At 41.5% G+C, this 17,309-nt stretch overlaps 1 protein-coding gene and 1 pseudogene across 1 annotated transcript in view; one reads left to right on the top strand and one right to left on the bottom strand.

Moving 5' to 3' along the window:
• The window catches only part of RBMS2 (RNA binding motif single stranded interacting protein 2), a 96,455-nt gene extending 79,398 nt beyond the window's left edge, over window positions 1-17,057 (bottom strand). The window contains exon 1 of the mRNA XM_046012831.1: window positions 16,815-17,057. The gene's annotated coding sequence lies outside the window, so the exon portion shown is untranslated. The remainder of the gene's footprint in view (window positions 1-16,814) is intronic.
• On the top strand, window positions 7,066-8,219 carry LOC123946939 (annotated as a pseudogene).
• Window positions 17,058-17,309: the final 252 nt, after the last annotated feature.

Here is a 17,309-nt window from a genome sequence, read left to right as displayed (position 1 = left end):
TCAAAAAGTTAAAAAATAGGTGGCTCGGGGTGGGAGGTTGGGGGAACAGGTGGTGGGTAATGGGGAGGGCACGTTTTGCATGGAGCACTGGGTGTTGTGCAAAAAGAATGAATACTGTTACACTGAAAAAATAAATAAAATGAAAAAAAAAAATAGGTGGCTCAGTCGGTTAAAGGCTCTGCCTTCAGCTCAGGTCATGATCCCAGGGTCCTGGGATAGAGCCCCCCATTGGGTTCTCTGCTCCACGGGGAGCCTGCTTTCTCCTCTCTCTCTCGGCCTGCCTCTCTGTCTCCTTGTGATCTCTGTCTGTCAAATAAATAAATAAAATCTTAAAAGAAAAAAAAAGTTAAAAAATAGAACTATCCTACAATCTACTAATTTCACTACTGGGTATTTACTCCAAAAATACAAAACACTAATTCAAAGGGATGCATGCACCCCTATGTTTACAGCAGCATTATTCACAATAGTCAAATTACGGAAGAAGCCCTAAGTGTCCATAGATTGATGAATGGATAAAGAGAAGATGTGGTGTATGCATATACAATGGAATATTATTCAGCCATAAGAAGAATGAAATTTTGCCATCTGCAATGACATGGAGAGAGCTAGTGAGTATAATGTTAAGTGAAATAATGGGGCGCCTGGGTGGCTCAGTTGGTTAAGCAACTGCCTGCGGCTCAGATCACGATCCTGGAGTCCCAGAATCAAGTCCAGAATCAAATCAGGCTCCCTGCTCAGCAGGGAATCAGCTTTTGCCCCTGACCTACCCCTTCTCATGTTCTCTCTCTCAAATAAATAAAATCTTTTTTAAAAATGCTAAAGGAAATAAAATCAGTCAGAGAAAGACAAACACTATATGATTTCATTAATATGTGGAATTGAAGAAACAAAGGACCAAAGTAAAAAAAAAAAGAAAAGAGAGAGACACACACATACAAACCAAAATCAGACTCCTTAAACTATAGAGAACAAACCAATGGCTACCAGAGGGGAGGTAGGAGGAGGGTAGGAGAGAAACAGGTGCTGTGGATTAAAGAATATACATATCATGATGAGCACTGAGTAATGTGTAAGAATTGTATAATCACTATATTATACACCTGAAACTAATACAACACTATTTTTTTTATAACACTGTATGCTAACTATACAGGAATTAAAATACAAAGCTTAATAATTTTTAAAAAACCTACAGCTGCTGGGAAGTGCTGCTAAGTGTTTGAGATTCTACTTAAGGTCTGATTTACTGTATGTTTAGAAAGTAATCTGCTTGAATTCTACTTTCCTTCTGGGGATAACTTGTATCATATCCTGAAACTCACATGAAACATAAGATTTGAATATAAAAAATTGTTCTTAAAATATCAGTCTACATGGGGCACCTGAATGGCTCAGTGAGTTAAGCCTCTGCCTTCGGCCCGGGTCATGATCTTAGGGTCCTGGGATCCAGCCCTGCATCTGCTCAGCAGGGAGCCTGCTTCCTCCCCCCCCCCCCCACCTGCCTCTTTGCCTACTTGTGATTTCTGTCAGATAAATAAATAAAATCTTTTAAAAAAAAGTATCAATCTACATTATTTATAGGGACACAGTCACTTGGAGGTTTTACCAGAAGCATAAGCTTGATGAGGACAGGGACTGGGACTACTTGGTGTACACTACTATATCCCTAGTATATAACAATATCTGGCTAATTTATTCTTTTTTTTTTTAAAGATTTTATTTATTTATTTGACAGACAGAAATCACAAGTAGGCAGAGAGGCAGGCAGAGAGAGAGGAGGAAGCAGGCTCCCCGCTGAGCAGAGAGCCCGATGCGGGGCTCAATCCCAGGATCCTGGGATATGGCAGAGGCTTTAACCCACTGAGCCACTGAGCCACTGGCGCCCCTGGCTAATTTATTCTTTTAAGATTTTCTCTATTTGAGAGAGAGAAAGAGCAGTGGAGGGGCAGAGGGTGAGAGAGAAGCAGACTCCCCACTGACAGGAACCCCAGCATTGCAGGGCTCATTCCCAGGACCCCGAGATCACGACCTCAGCTGAAGTCATACGCTTAACCAACTGATCCACCCAAGCACCCTTATCTGGTTAATTTAAAATTAAAACATAATTTACGTTCAAGAATTAGCTGAAAGACCCCAATGTTTATAGCAGCAATGTCCACAATACCCAAACTATGGAAAGAGCCTACATGTCCACCTAGAGATGAATGGATAAACAAGATGTGGTACACACACACACACAGAGAATATTATGCAGCCATCGAAAAAGTGAAATCTTACCATTTGCAACAACATGGATGGAACTAAAGGGTATTACAATAAGCAAAATAAGTCAATCAGAGAAAGACAATTATCATATGATCTCACTGATACGGAATTTGAGAAACAAGGCAGAGGAAAAAATGAAATTGGAATTGGAAAAAATGAAATTTCCTCATGAGAGGAAGAGAGGAAAAAATGAAATGGGATGAAACCAGGGCACCTGGGTGGCTCAGTGGGTTAAAGCCTCTGCCTTCCGCTCAGGTCATGATCCCAGGATCCTGGGATCAAGCCCCACATCGGGCTCTCTGCTCAGCAGGGAGCCTGCTTCCTCCTCTCTCTGCCTGCCTCTCTGTCTACTTGTGATCTCTGTCTGTCAAATAAATAAATAAAATCTTTAAAAAAAAAAAAGTGGTTAGGCGCCTGGGTGGCTCAGTGGTTTGGGCCGCTGCCTTCGGCTCAGGTCATGATCTCAGGGTCCTGGGATCGAGTCCCGCATCGGGCTCTCTGCTCGGCGGGGAGCCTGCTTCCCTCTCACTCTCTCTGCCTGCCTCTCTGCCTACTTGTATCTCTCTCTGTCAAATAAATAAATAAAATCTTTAAAAAAAAAAAAAGAAAGAAAGAAAAGAAAAAGAAATGGGACGAAACCAGAGAGGGAGACAAACCATGAGAGACTCTTAATCTCAGAAAACAAATTGAGGGTTGCTGGAATGAAGGGGTGGGAGGGATGGGGTGGCTCGGTGATGGACACTGGGGAGGGTGTATGTTATGGTGAACACCGTGAATTATGTAGGACTGATGAATCACAGACCTGTACCCCTGAAACAAATAATACATTATATGTTAATTTAAAAAAAAAAAGAATTAGCTGAAAGAATACAATTTCCACTTCCATTTAAGTACATCCAATGGGTAAGTGAATTCTCAATGAATATTAAGATAACACTGCCGCCTCCTGGGTAATATAGGTCATGCAACTCTAGCAAATACAGGGAAAACAAAGCATATCATTTGTCCATAGGTATATAGGAAGATCAGAAGTTTGAAATTTAAACCCAGCTCTACCATTTTCTTTATTAAACTGGAAAATCTCATTTTTTAAAAGATTTTACTTATTTGTTTGACAGAGAGAGAGATCACAAGAAGGCGGGGGGGGGGGGGGGGGGGAAGCAGGATCCCTGCTGAGCAGAGAGCCCGATGATGCGAAACTCGATCCCGCAACCCTGAGATCATGACCTGAGCCAAAGGCAGAGGCTTACCCCACTGAGCCACCCAGGTGCCCCAAGTATTTTTATTTTAAATAAAAAAATGTGAACCATCAACCCCCCCCCCCACACATACAAAACCACACACACAAATTACTAGGGTTGTGTCAAAAGATTCAAGAGTCAACTTGATGGAATTTCCAGTGTCTAAAGAGAAGACAACTTGAGCATTAAAATAATTTTTTAAAAAATGATCAACAATATAAACACATCAAAATTATTAAAATTCATAAATTCATAATAAGTTTTTAAAAGTCTGAGCACCTTTAAAGGATATTATGGAACCAACTTATTCTGAAAATTAGCAAGAGAAACAAATCAAATAGCCTATCTTTTCCATATGAACCGTTATCCCTAGCTGATAAAGCAAAGCCCTCCTTTAAAAGAAGAATTCAAAATAATAAAGAAATAAGGAATGACAGAAGAGCACCACTTACTCTGCAACCCTTAGTGAAACAACTGATCTAGGCAATGATTGTCAAAGATTACTAAAACCAGGAGTTCCTGGTTGGCTCAGTTGGTCATCAGACTCAGTCTTAGGGTCATGAGTTTGAGATCCACGTTGGGTGTAAATTACTTTAAAAAAAAAAAAAGAAGAAAGGTTACTAAGACCATTAGGTTGAAAAATCATTGGGTATCATAAGAAAAAACCAAATATATAAAATATCAAATATCCTTTATGGATACAAAGGTAAATCACTTCAACAAAATAGTAGTAAACTGCACTCTGAAATATATATAAAGAAGTTTATAACACCAGGACCAACTCCTATTTATTCCAGGAATGCAAGGCTTGTTTAACATCCAAAAATCAAGTAATGATATGGCATATTAATAAAGGAAAAAAATTCATGGATTATCTTAGTAGATGTAGAAAACATCTGACAAAATCTTTTTTATCTGCTCATGATAAAATCTCTCAACTAGGGCCGCATGGGTGACTCAGATGGTTGAGCGTCTGCCTTCAGCTCAGGTCAAGATCCCAGGGTTCTGGGATAGCGCCCCAGGCTGGCCTCCCTGCTCAGTGGACAGCCTGCTTCCTCTCCCTCTGCCTGCTGCTCTGCCTACTTGTGCTCTCTATCTGTCAAATAAATAAAAAATATATTTTTTTAAATTTTTTATTTTTTAAAGATTTTATTTATTTACTTGACAAAGAGCACAAGTAGGCAGAGAGGCAGGCAGAGAGAGAGGAGGAAGCAGGTCCCCCGCCGAAGCAGAGAGCCCGATTTAGGACTCCATCCCAGGACCCTGGGATCACGACCTGAGCCGAAGGCAGCGGCTTAACCCACTGAGCCACCCAGGCGCCCTAAAAAATATATTTAAAAAAAATTTTTTTTTTTAAGTCATCTCTACTCCCAGCGCGGGGTTCAAACTCACAACCCCAAGATCAAGAGTCACGTGCTCCACAGACTGAGCCAGCCGGGTGCCCCTGAATTCTTTTTATTTTTATTTATTTTTAAAAGATCTTATTTATTTATTTATTTATTTATTTATTTATTTATTTATTTGACAGAAAGAGCACGCACAAGCAGGCTGAACAGCAGCGGCAGGGGGAGAGGGAAAAGCACACTCCCCACTGAGCAGGTATCATGACCTCAGCCAAAGGTAGGCACTTAATCGACAGTCACCCAGGCGCCCCTGAATTCTCTTTTTAGCCCCAACAATTCACCTGTACATTCACCTTCCTAATGAATACCATTGTGAATGACACTTTTGTTTCTTATAATCCTTATACCATTTCTTTCTTTTTCTTATTGGGCAATAAGATGTCCAATAAAATAGTTAACAGAACTTGTAAGCTATTGGCCACATTCCCCGATAAAATTTCTTTTTTTCTTTTCTTTTTTTTTTTAAGTCACTTCTACACCCAAGGTGGGGCTTGAACTCAGCAGCGCAATATCAAGAGTCCCAGGCTGTACAGACTGAGCCAGCCAGGAACCTCCCCTGATAAGCTCTTTATCAGGTTTATGACCACTTGTTCCTTTTCTTGTCTGTTTTGCCAAGGGCTTTGGGAAGGAAAAGGCGTTTAATTTTATCAGGTACTTTTTCTGCAATGAACAGGAAGATCAAATAGATTTTCTCTATTAATCTGTTGATGTGGTTAATTATGCATATTTTCCAGTGTTAAAACATTCTAGCATCCTTCAGATATATTCTACTTGGTCATAAATATATGGGGTTTTTTTTAAGAGTTTATTTATTTATTTGACAGACAGAGATCACAAGTAGGCAGAGAGACAGGCAGAGAGAGAGAGGAGGAAGCAGGCTCCCTGCAGAGCAGAAAGCCGGATAATGGGCTTGATCCTGGGATCATGACTTGAGCCGAAGGCAGAGGCTTTAACCCACTGAGCCACCCAGGCGCCCATAAATATATGTTTTAATGACTTTTACATTTGTATCTTTGTTATTCTTTTTTCTCATACTATCCTTATGTGCTTTTGGCTTTAAAGTGATACTAAGTGGGGTGCCTGGCTGGCTCACTCAGTAGAACATACAACCCTTGATCTTGGGGTCATAAATTCTAACCCCATGTTGAGGGTAGAGGTAACACTAGCTATGCTAATTTAACAATACAAGTTGTAAAGTTTCCCTTTTTTTTTCTAATTTCTTGGAACAAAGTACGTAAAATTGGGGTTGTCTATTCTTTGAATGTTTCATAGCACTCCCACATAAAATTATTGTATTTATTTTCTGCATAAATGTCTAAACTACAAATCTTCTAATCTCAGCAGGCTCTTAGTATTTTCCAACAATCCTATAAGACTCTAGAATTTTCTTAGTCTCCACAATAGTTACTCTAAATATTTACATTCTCAAGTTTTCTACCTATTTCTCCCTATACTCTTAGCATGTAGTATTTATCTATCTTCAACCTTTTTGTCTTACTAGCTACCTTCCCCAGCATATTGATGGGTTTTTTTTTTAAAGATTTTATTTATTTATTTCACAGAGATCACAAGTAGGCAGAGAGGCAGGCAAAGAGAGAGGAGGAAGCAGGCTCCCTGCAGAACAGAGAGCCTGATGCAGGGCTCAATCCCACAACCCTGGGATCATGACCTGAGCCGAAGGCAGAGGCTTTAACCCACTGAGCCACCCAAGTGCCCCAATGATTTTTTTTTTTTTTTTAAATAAAAACAGGGGCGCCTGGGTGGCTCAGTGGGTTAGAGCCTCTGCCTTCCGCTCAGGTCATGATCCCAGGATCCTGGGATCTAGCCCCACATCGGGCTCTCTGCTTGATGGGGAGCCTGCTTCCTCCTCTCTCTCCTCTCTCTGCCTGCCTCTCTGCCTACTTGTGATCTCTGTCTGTTAAATAAATAAATAAAATCTTTAAAAAATAAAAAATAAAAATAAAAACATACCTACAAGTAAAACAAACAAAAGCACCCTCCCTGAAATCTAGATTCTGCTCTCGGGTCCGCAGTAGACACACTGTCCTCTCGGTTCTTGACCCCTGGGCCTTTCTCCCTTCCCTCCCTCCATCCCTCCCACCGCCACTGTCGCTTCAGACACCCCTGCCCCGGAAGGAACTCCCGGTTAGGTGATGGGGTCTCAGGCTTCCACGTTACTGCGAAGAGCTCGAGGAGATCAAGGAGGAGACTGGCTTTTCCCACAGTCAGATCCCTCGCCTCTACAGCTGATTCACCACCCTGGACAAAGGAGAAAATGGGACTCTCAGCCGGGAAGATTTCCAGCGAATTCCGGAACTTGCCATCAATCCATTGGGGGACCGGATCATCAATGCCTTCTTTCCAGAGGGAGAGGACCAGGTAAACTTCTGCGGATTCATGAGAACTCTGGCTCATTTTCAACCCATTGAGGATAATGAAAAGAGCAAAGATGTGAATGGACCAGAACCACCCAATAGCCGAAGCAACAAACTGCACTTTGCTTTTCGACTCTATGACTTGGATAAAGATGACAAGATTTCCCGTGATGAGCTGTTACAGGTGCTTGGTATGATGGTTGGAGTAAACATCTCAGATGAGCAGCTGGGCAGCATCGCAGACAGGACCATCCAGGAAGCGGATCAGGATGGGGACAGCGCCATATCTTTCGCAGAATTTGTTAAGGTTTTGGAGAAGGTGGATGTAGAACAGAAAATGAGCATCCGACTTCTTCACTGAAGGACTGAGACCAAACTGTTCCCTGCTTTCTAGTATTTAAGAACTGGAACTCAAGAGTTGTCCTGTCCACCAGCCCCATCTCCACCCCATCATTCCCCTTCTCCCAAAGTACTACTGCTGTTGCATGACAACCCCAGACATGTCCTGTCAACATAAACCTGCCTTCGGTGCATAAACAGGGCATTACAGAATGGTACCCCCGTCCATTTCTGTTCAGTATCATTCGCCAGTTATCTCCATTTCTGAATATCATCTCCCCTGGTTTGCTGCTGAAGGTCATATGTCCATCCAGTCTGAAAAAGTGAGAGAGGGAATCCATGCCAAGAACCAACCAGCAAAGCTCTTTCACTGGATATAGACGACAGCCTTGCTGCCTTCCCTCCAGCTGGGCTTCGGCATGCTCCTCCAGCCTTTTTTGTATGTCCTTTGCTTCCTCCTCCTCTTTCACCCAACATACCATTCACTTAGTTCTTCAGTCTCCCTGCTCCTCACTAAGCTTCAGTTCCCCTGTTCTACTCGGCACCCCAAGCTGTGCCTGTGAAACGTATTTCTGACTTGGCAGGGTATTGTGGCGATCTGGTGGGTTTTGTCTACCTTTATTCTAAAATGGGTCTCTGGGATGTTGCCTCTCCAGGAGCTTTTCCATAACCAGCCCTTCTCTCTGAAGAAGGATCATCTCTTGGTCCCCTGCACTCTGCTCAGAGGGCTGTTGGTTAAGTGTTCTTGTTGAAAAGTGGCGGCCTTGGTGCACGGTGTGGTGCCAAGGCTTCTAGATGGCTCGCCCGGGTCGCTCTACCTCTCGCCTCTGGTTCTCAACATACATAACTACATGGCTACTCTTGTCAGTACAGTGTTGACTCCTCAGAAAAGGGCCATATACCTGCAGGTTTGCTTAGTTTGGGGATACCATCACCACCAGAATGACTGCCCTGACAATACACTTGGGGAACTTTCTCGTGGCGTTTTGATCAAGGAGCCTGGGCACTCTAAAACCCTGGCATACCCCCACTTCTGCACCATGGTTTATGCCTCAGTGTTATGTGCCCTGGAATGTGTTTCACGTCCCATTTCCAAATAGGATGAGCAGTGTTAACGGAAGTGCCTACCTTATCCCAGTCCAAGAGATTGAAAGACTGTCCTCAGTGTCTTGAAGTTTTGCACAAAATTCTCAATGAATTTTACACTTGGCAAATGTTAAGGCTGGAAGCCATAGTCTGCTCCTGAACGAGGTCCAAAGCATTGAATGTATTATTATCAGAAGCTGCCTGGTTACACTGACTTCCCAGCTCCTCTTGTAAACCACTACTCATCTCTTAGAAGCAAGGAGTCTGGCACCAGTGGCACAACCTGAGGTGGTGTGACAGGCCTCTGCACCAGCCAGAGCAACTTCTCTGCCCCTCCAGCTTAGTACAGACCTCAGCGAATCAGGTTGTCGCCATCCTATTTTTAACAGTCTCCTCGTCTGTATGTCTGCCCTTGGCTGATTGTCTCTGACGCATTGCTTGCTCGCTTGGTTGTTTCCTTGCTTTGGAAGGCTATCCAAGATGAGCACTCGATACTTGAGGAAGGGAATTGCTTAAAAACAAAAACAAGATGCTGCAGAGGGATTGGGAAGAGTGGCAAATAGGAGTGGCCAGGCCGGATGACTCAAGTAGGAATGAATGAGGAATTCTTGATGAAGTATCAGTCTGACTTTGTGAACAAGTGATGTAACATAGGAAATGTAGAAGGGGGAAGAATTTTCTGACACTGATGTTTTAGAGAGGTACTTCAGAGGCTCCTTGACTTCCATATTTAAAGTTCTTAAGATGTGGCTTTTTCCTCCTTTTGGCTGTATAGCAAACTGTTTTTTGTTGTTGTTGTTTTTTGTGTTTTTTTTTTTAAGATTTTATTTATTTATTTGACAGACGGAGATTGCAAGTAGGCAGAGAGGCAGGCAGAGAGAGAGGAGGAAGCAGGCTCCCCGCTGAGCAGAGAGCCCGATGCAGGGCTCGATCCCAGGACCCTGAGATCATGACCTGAGCAGACAGCAGAGGCTTAAACCACTGAGCCACCCAGGCACCCCTATAGCAAATGTTTTAATCCACGGTTGTGCCTTATTGTTTCCATTAAAATTGTATTCTTTGATCCATCAATAAATACTGTGGTTAAAACGAAAAAAAAATCTAGGTTCTCCTCCAGCTATTTTTTTTTTAAAGATTTGTTTATTTGAGAGAAAGATGGACAGAGAGAGCACAAGCACAGGGAGGGGCAAAGAGAGAGGGAGAGGGACAAGCAGACTCCCCTCCAAGGGAGGAGCTCAATTCAGGGCTCAATCCCAGGAGCCTGAGATCATGACTTGAGCCCAAGTCAGAAGCTTAACCGACTGAGCCACCCAGGTGCCCCAGCCTATTCTTGTTCTTCTCATTTTCCCCATAGTTTAGAGCAGCTGGCTGGCTCAGTTGGGAGAACATGTAACTTTTTTTTTTTTTTTAACATTCAAATCTTCATCTTGAGGTTGGGAGTTCGAGCCCAACATTTGTAGAGATTACTTATATAAATAAAATAAAAATAATAACTGTCCTATAGTTAGAGTAATCTACATTTACTAAGTGTCCTCATCTCTCATTGTTTTTCCCCCATGTTTTTGTTTGTTTATTTGCTTTACTGTATTTTATGTTATGTTAGAGTTAGGAAATCATGAGTGGGTTATATAAAAATACAACATTTGGGGGACCTGGCTGGCTCATCAAAGGAGTGTGTGACTCTTGATCTTGGGGTTGTGAGTTTGAGCCCCACATTGGGTGTAGAGATTTCCTCAATAATTTTTTTTTTTTTAAAGGGGAAAAAAATCCTTACATGGCGGAAAACCAAAAGTCAAATGATAAACCAGGACAAAGAGAGGCAATGTATGCAACTCGTCTTATATAAGGCTAATTTCCAATATATGTTTAGAGTTCCTATAAATCAATATCAAAATTCCAATACCCAACAGAAAATTGGGAAATATATAATTCATAAAAAAACAAATAATTCTTAAACTTACAAAAAGATCCTCAACCTCATAATTTATAAAAAGTTAAATACAAACACTTAGAAATGATTTCATATGTATTGGAATGGGAAACATTAAAAAAAAGGTGATAATCACCTGAGATGAGGGCAAAAAACAAGCATCTCCCACATTGCTGGTGAGACTATAAAATGATATGACCAATATGGAAGCATCAAAATTACAAACGTATATATACCTTTTGACTCAGCAATTCTAATTTGAGGAATTTATCCTCGAGTTATATTTGCAAACCTGCAAAATGACAAGATATTTAGTATTACTCACTGCAGCACTGTAATACCTAGGGTAACCATAAAACATATTGTCCAAATTGGGACACCTTTTTTTTTTTTTTAAGATTTCACAGAGAGAGAGTGCACAAATAGGCAGAGCAGCAGGCACAGGAAGAGGGAGAAGAAGACAGAGGGAGAAGCAGGCTCCCTGCTGAGCAGAGAGCTCCCTATGGGGCTTAATCCTAGGACCCTGGGATCAAGCTGAAGGCAGAGGCTTAACCCAATGAGCCATCCAGGCACCCCAAAATTGGGACACTTTTATAAGAGAAAGAGGGTACTAGGCCCTTTTGTACCTTCTAAATTTTGAACCAAAATTCAGATGAGTAAATTAAAATCGTACAATAGTCCCAGCAATGAATTTTAATTTATTAAGTTTTACACTCTGTATTTTCCCCCTGCTTGAGCTGCTATGCTCAATAATAAAAATGCTGTTAAATATTGTGATCCTATAGAGTTTTCTAAGGTTTTTGTTTGTTTTTGTTTTTTTAAGATTTCACTCATTTGAGAAAAAGAGAGAGAGCATGAGAGTGGGGAGGGTCAAAGGGAGAAGCTGACTCCCTAACAAGCTGGGATCCCAATATAGACTCCATTCTAGGACTTCAGGATCATGACCTGAGCCGAAGGGAGTCGCTTAACCAACTGAGTCACCCAGGTACCCTTAGTAACCTAGTTTTTAAATCATTTCAGTTCTGCTATAAATAACATGAGAACTGTGCAAAACAAAAATATTTAAGAACAACTTTAAATCAAGTACCACTATTGTCAGTAACTATCACAGAAATATGTATATGTATTACTTTTTTCCAATCCCTGTGTTTAATAATCTCACAATTAATAATCATTTTCATACATCATAAACTTATTTGGCATCTTCTGTACTTTTTCATCTAAATTAAACTGAACTAAACTGGAATAATAAATGCAAATAAGCAAATAAATACACTTACCCTTGAAAATCTCTTACCTAGGGGTGCCTGGGTGGCTCAGTGGGTTAAAGCCTCTGCCTCTGCTCGGCAGGGAGCCTGCTTCCTCCTCTCTCTCTGCCTGCCTCTCTGCCTACTTGTGATCTCTGTCTGTCAAATAAATAAATAAAATCTTTAAAAAAATAAAATCTCTTACCTAAGTGGTAGTTACTATACATATTACCTGATAATCTAAAACTTTTTTACGTAAGGAAGGTAGGCAGGGGGATGGGTTAAACAGGTGAAAGTAACGAGGACACTTGTTGAGATGAGCACGGGGTGTTGTTAAGTGAAGAGTCATTAAATTCTACACCTGAAACTAGTAACACACTGAATGTTAACTAATTGGAATTTAAACAAAAACCTGAAAAACAAAAAAATAAATTAATTAAAATTGTTTCCTCTAAAAATTTCCCAAAATAAGAGTTATAATAGCAGCTTTAGCAAACTGAGAGGCAAATGTGGATAATGTAAAATTTTTCAAATTACATAAAATCTTGAGAAATTATAGTTTATGGAGTGTTAAGTAGATGAATGTGGTTAAAATTAATTTTATGTAGTTTTTTAGAGAATGATTTTGTTTACTGTGTGGTAACACAAGATTCTGAAAACATCTTTCATGTTCTTTAGGTTAAAAAAAACAAGTATTAAAATGTTACCAGGAGTGCTCCCTTCGGCAGCACATATACTAAAATGTTACCAGGGGTGCCCGGGTGGCTGAGTTGTTAAGCCTCTGCCTTCAGCTCAGGTCATGATCCCTGGGTCCTAGGATCAAGCCCCACATCGGGCCCCCTGCTCGGCAGGAACCCTGCTTCTCTCTTTCCCACTCTTCCTGCCAACTTGCAGGAAGAGTTTCCTATCTTGTTCCCTATCTTTCTGTCTCTCTTTCAAATAAATAAATAAATAAATAAATAATCTTTTTAAAAAAATGTTACCAACCACAACCATCCAGTAAAGGTTTTTTTCTTTTTGCTGTTTCAAATTCTTTCAAATTCGCATTAGTCTATTAAGAGGTTTTTGAGGGACGCCTGGGTGGCTCAGTCAGTTAAGTATCTGCCTTTGGCTCAGGTCATGATCCCATCCTGGGATGGATCCCACACTGGGCTCCCTGCTCAGGGGGGAGGCTGCCTCTCCCCTTGCTTATGCTCTCTCTCCCTCTCTCTGACAAATAAATAAAATCTTAAAAACAAAAAAAAGTTTTTAAAAATCTTTTAGGGACCCTGACAAAATTTACATTCTCTTAGCGTATTATAATGATTCACACTTGCTATAATCTATTCTATGGCTATCAAAGAAACCAATTTACAGAGAGATTATTTGGCAAAACAGAGACAATATGTATTAGGCATTGTAAATTTGACCTAGTGTGGTGATATATTATGATTTTTTTTACATTCTCATGTATATACTTTTTCAGTCTTATAAAATTTAGTTTTGTAATTATTAAACTGAACAGGAATTAGAAACATACACTGGGATAGATCACAGATACATCTGAATTGATATGAAATTTCATTTACCCCATGAAGGTTTAATATCAAGTTATTTATTTATTCAAGAGAGAGCAAACAAGCATGTGATTTGGGCGGGGGGGGGGCGGGGGGGAGGGAGAGGGACAAGCAGATTCTGCACTGACCTGGAGCCTGACCCAGGGCTTGATCCCACAACCCTGAGATCAGGACCTGAGCCAAAATCTAGACTCAGACCCTCAACTGAGTGAGCCACCCAGGTATCCCAAGCACTGCTTTCTCATTTCTTCCAATAGTCAAAAAATGGTTTTGTTTTTGCTTACATCTAGATTCCCTAGCTCCAGGCCAGCACATGATAGGCCAATGAATACTCACTGAATGAATGGAAGATGATGATGTCAGAGCCCCCAGGACTTATATTTTAACCAGTATTATTTTATATATACAATATATATACATACATATGTTATATATAAATATATAATATTTAACCAGATTATCTTTTGCAAATGGAAAAACTAAAGCAGGAAGCCATGTGCACCAATAATAACATTAGCAGGACAAACATTTATGAAAAAAAGTTTATGTGAAATCTTTCATTTGCACTAATTAATAGCCTAGCTACAATCTAAAGAGTAGAACGAATGAGAATCTCTAAATCATAATAAACACATTCCCCAAACACAAACCAAGTTTCCAATTTTATACCACAGAGGATTTAGTTTTTTTGATTTAGGTTCAAAATCATTGAGACCAATCCTCCCCCATACACCACAAAACTCTGGCAGAACCAGGGACTGACCTAAAAACCTACTATTAGACATGACAGAGGATTTCTTTCACATTATGAAAAGCCTCGTTTCTAGCTGGCCATGTCACAGTTGGCTAATACTTTTTTTTTTTTAAGGTTTTATTTATTTATTTGACAGACAGAGATCACAAGTAGGCAAAGAGGCAGGCAGAGAGAGAGGTGGAAGCAGGCTCCCTGCTGAGCAGAGAGCCCGATGTGGGACTCCATCCCAGGATCCTGGGATCATGACCTGAGCTGAAGGCAGAGTCTTTAACCCACTGAGCCACCCAGGCGCCCCAACAGTTGGTTAATACTTTTGCACAGATTTAACTAGATGGTTAAATTGTCTTTTTCAAATCAGGAACAAAAAAAAGGATCTGACACTGCCAAGCTTTAACCACCTGGAATGACAAACTTGTTCTTCTTGAATATTTTATACTTTACACAATATTGTGGGTCTCCCAAGTCACTAGTTCATGCTCCATCCTCATGTAAATTTAGCAATACTGTAGTGGAAGAAGACTCACACTGAAGGTCAAAGGGCAGCTGGAAGCTAGTTCTCCATGCTAAGAACCTTCCCTTCTACAGGTAGATTTACTTCACTGCTCAACAGGTTCCTCTAGTCAGAGAGAACCGGGAAGAAGACTGAGGACCTCATTACTGATTATAATTAAGGCTAATTCATAAAAGTAGGGAGAGGAAATAAAAGGAAGCAAATAACTTCTAGGTAATGTTCAGAAATCCCTAACATATGGTATCTCTTTCTTGACAGCTTAAAACGATTCAGAGAAATTACATTCCTGTGAGAAAAGGATAAGATTAGCTTTATTATATTTGGAAAAACTAATGCTGGCTTGAGTTTATACTACCAGAACTCTCTTTTTAAAAAAAATATTTTATTTATTTATTGAGGGTGTGGGAGCATAAGGAAGTGTTGGGGGGCAAAGGTAGAGGGAGAAGCAGACACCCTGCTGAGCAGGAAGCTGGAACTGGGCTCCATCCCAGGACCCTGGGATCATGACCTGAGCTGAAGGCAGACATTTAACCAACTGAGCCACCCAGGTGCCCCTACCAGAACATTCTTAAAGTCATGGGCAAAGCCACACAGGAGGCAGCTGAGAGCAAGCTAGAGTTCCTGAGTTAGAGAGAGTCCCAATAGGAGAGATAGGGCAGATATGGTATGATATGGTTTTTCCAGGGGAAAAACAAACAAAAGAAAGGTCACTCTATCTGGTTTCAAACCCAAAAAAACCCTCCATCCCTAACCAAAGCAAAGGAGAACTGCCTTTCTATAAAACACACCAGAGAATGGTTTTGATATTTATTCTCCCAAATGCCTTTGATGCTCATTTTAATCCCTAAATGAAAAGTGAAGGTAGAGTGTGCAACTCTTGATCTCAGGGTTGTAAATTCGAGCCCCATGTTAGATGGAGAAATTACAAATTTTTAAAAATTTTATTTATTTTACAGAGAGAGCACAAACAGGCAGAGCAGCAGGCAGATGGAGAGGGAGAAGCAGGCTCCCTGCTGAGCAAAGAGCCTGACATGGGGTTTGATACCAGGACCCCAGGATCATGACCCCAGCCAAAGGCAGTTGTTTAACCAACTGAGCCACCCAGGGACCCCTAAAAAAAAAATCTATTTTTATTTATTTATTTATTTTTTTTAAAGAAAAGGGTTTGTGATACAGCCTCTAGACAACTCCCAGTACCTTACCATAACGCTTCTCACATAAAACGCTTCCTTTAGGGTTAGGATCATTTCCTGGGATAATCCAATTCAATTGGTTAATTTTGGGAAGAGCTTCATGATGAAGAAAGCCTTGTAGTCAGAGACTTACCTGAGTCTGATTCCTGGCTCTGATATTAAATTACAACTGGGTTACCTTATTCAAATAAGTCCTAGTTCTAAGTCTTAGTTTCCTCATCTTCCAAATGGGACTAACTGTAACTACTCTGAAGTCTCTGGTAAGTGGGAGCGATAGGCCATATAAAATCCACCATAAGCACTAGATGGTAGCTAATATTTACAGAGTTTCTATTAAACATAGATGCTGTGGGGGCACCTGGGTGGCTCAGTGGGTTAAAGCCTCTGCTTTCCCCTCAGGTCATGATCCCAGGGTCCTGGGATGGAGCCCCACATCTGGCTCTCTGCTCAGCAGGGAGCCTGCTTCCCTTCCTCTCTCTCTGGCTGCCTCTCTGCCTACCTGTGATCTCTCTCTGTCAAATAAATAAATAAAATCTTAAAAAAAAAATAGATGCTGTGTTAGGCACTGCGAAACCAAAGATGAATGTTTTCCTAGTTGCAAATGATAAATTTCCTTAGTTTTCAAATTCCTTTTCTAGATCACCTCTTTTCCGTAAGGAATACAGGGGCAAAAAATTAAAATAACTAAAATCTTGGGAGCACTTAAAGGTTTATAAAATGTGTTAAGGGCCCAGTCAAGAACATGCAAGTCCTAAACAGCCGCCAAGTGACTGTCAGAGTTGAAATGAGAACCCAGGCAACCTAGTAACCGCCAGGATGACCTTTTCATCCAGCTCAGGCCCTCCCTGCAGTGCCCGGGGCTGTTTCTGGTCGGGCTATTTTCCGGCCAGGCCATCTGACTCCTCACTCACCAATGCCGCGTGCTGGAGACGAGGCATTCATTTGACCTCCATGCCGCTCGACGCGGCGGGTTACTGTTTTCGGGTCCGCCCTTACGAATGCTGAAGGTCACTAGGCGGCCTCTTGAAAAGCGCTCACTCTTATCCAAGTGTAGACAGGTACTCCTCCCCTCTCTCTCCGAGAGCGCCATCGTTCTAACGCCACCGGGTACTCCCGGAGCTCGCCAGGCTTCGCAAAGCCCCAACCCTCGCCTTTCCCGCCCTCAACGTCCGCACGCAAGGCCACCGCAAGGTGCCTGGGCACGGAGGAATTCACAAGGCTTTCGCGGACCGCCTTGCTCTCATTGGGTAGCCTCCTCTTTTCTCCGCCCCCAAGGTCTTTGCTTCCCCAATGATTGGACCTGGACGTTGTCCATCCCACCTTCGGGCACCGCCCTTTTTTAACCATCCACTAAACGCCCCCCCCCCCCCCCATTTTCTCTCCTATCCACTGCTCGCGCATCCGCT

This window comes from Meles meles, chromosome 7 (assembly GCF_922984935.1).
Source record: "Meles meles chromosome 7, mMelMel3.1 paternal haplotype, whole genome shotgun sequence".
Classification (NCBI taxonomy): domain Eukaryota; kingdom Metazoa; phylum Chordata; class Mammalia; order Carnivora; family Mustelidae; genus Meles; species Meles meles.
The sequence above is the reverse complement of the archived record's forward strand: the minus strand, read 5'-3'. Positions and strand labels throughout refer to the sequence as shown.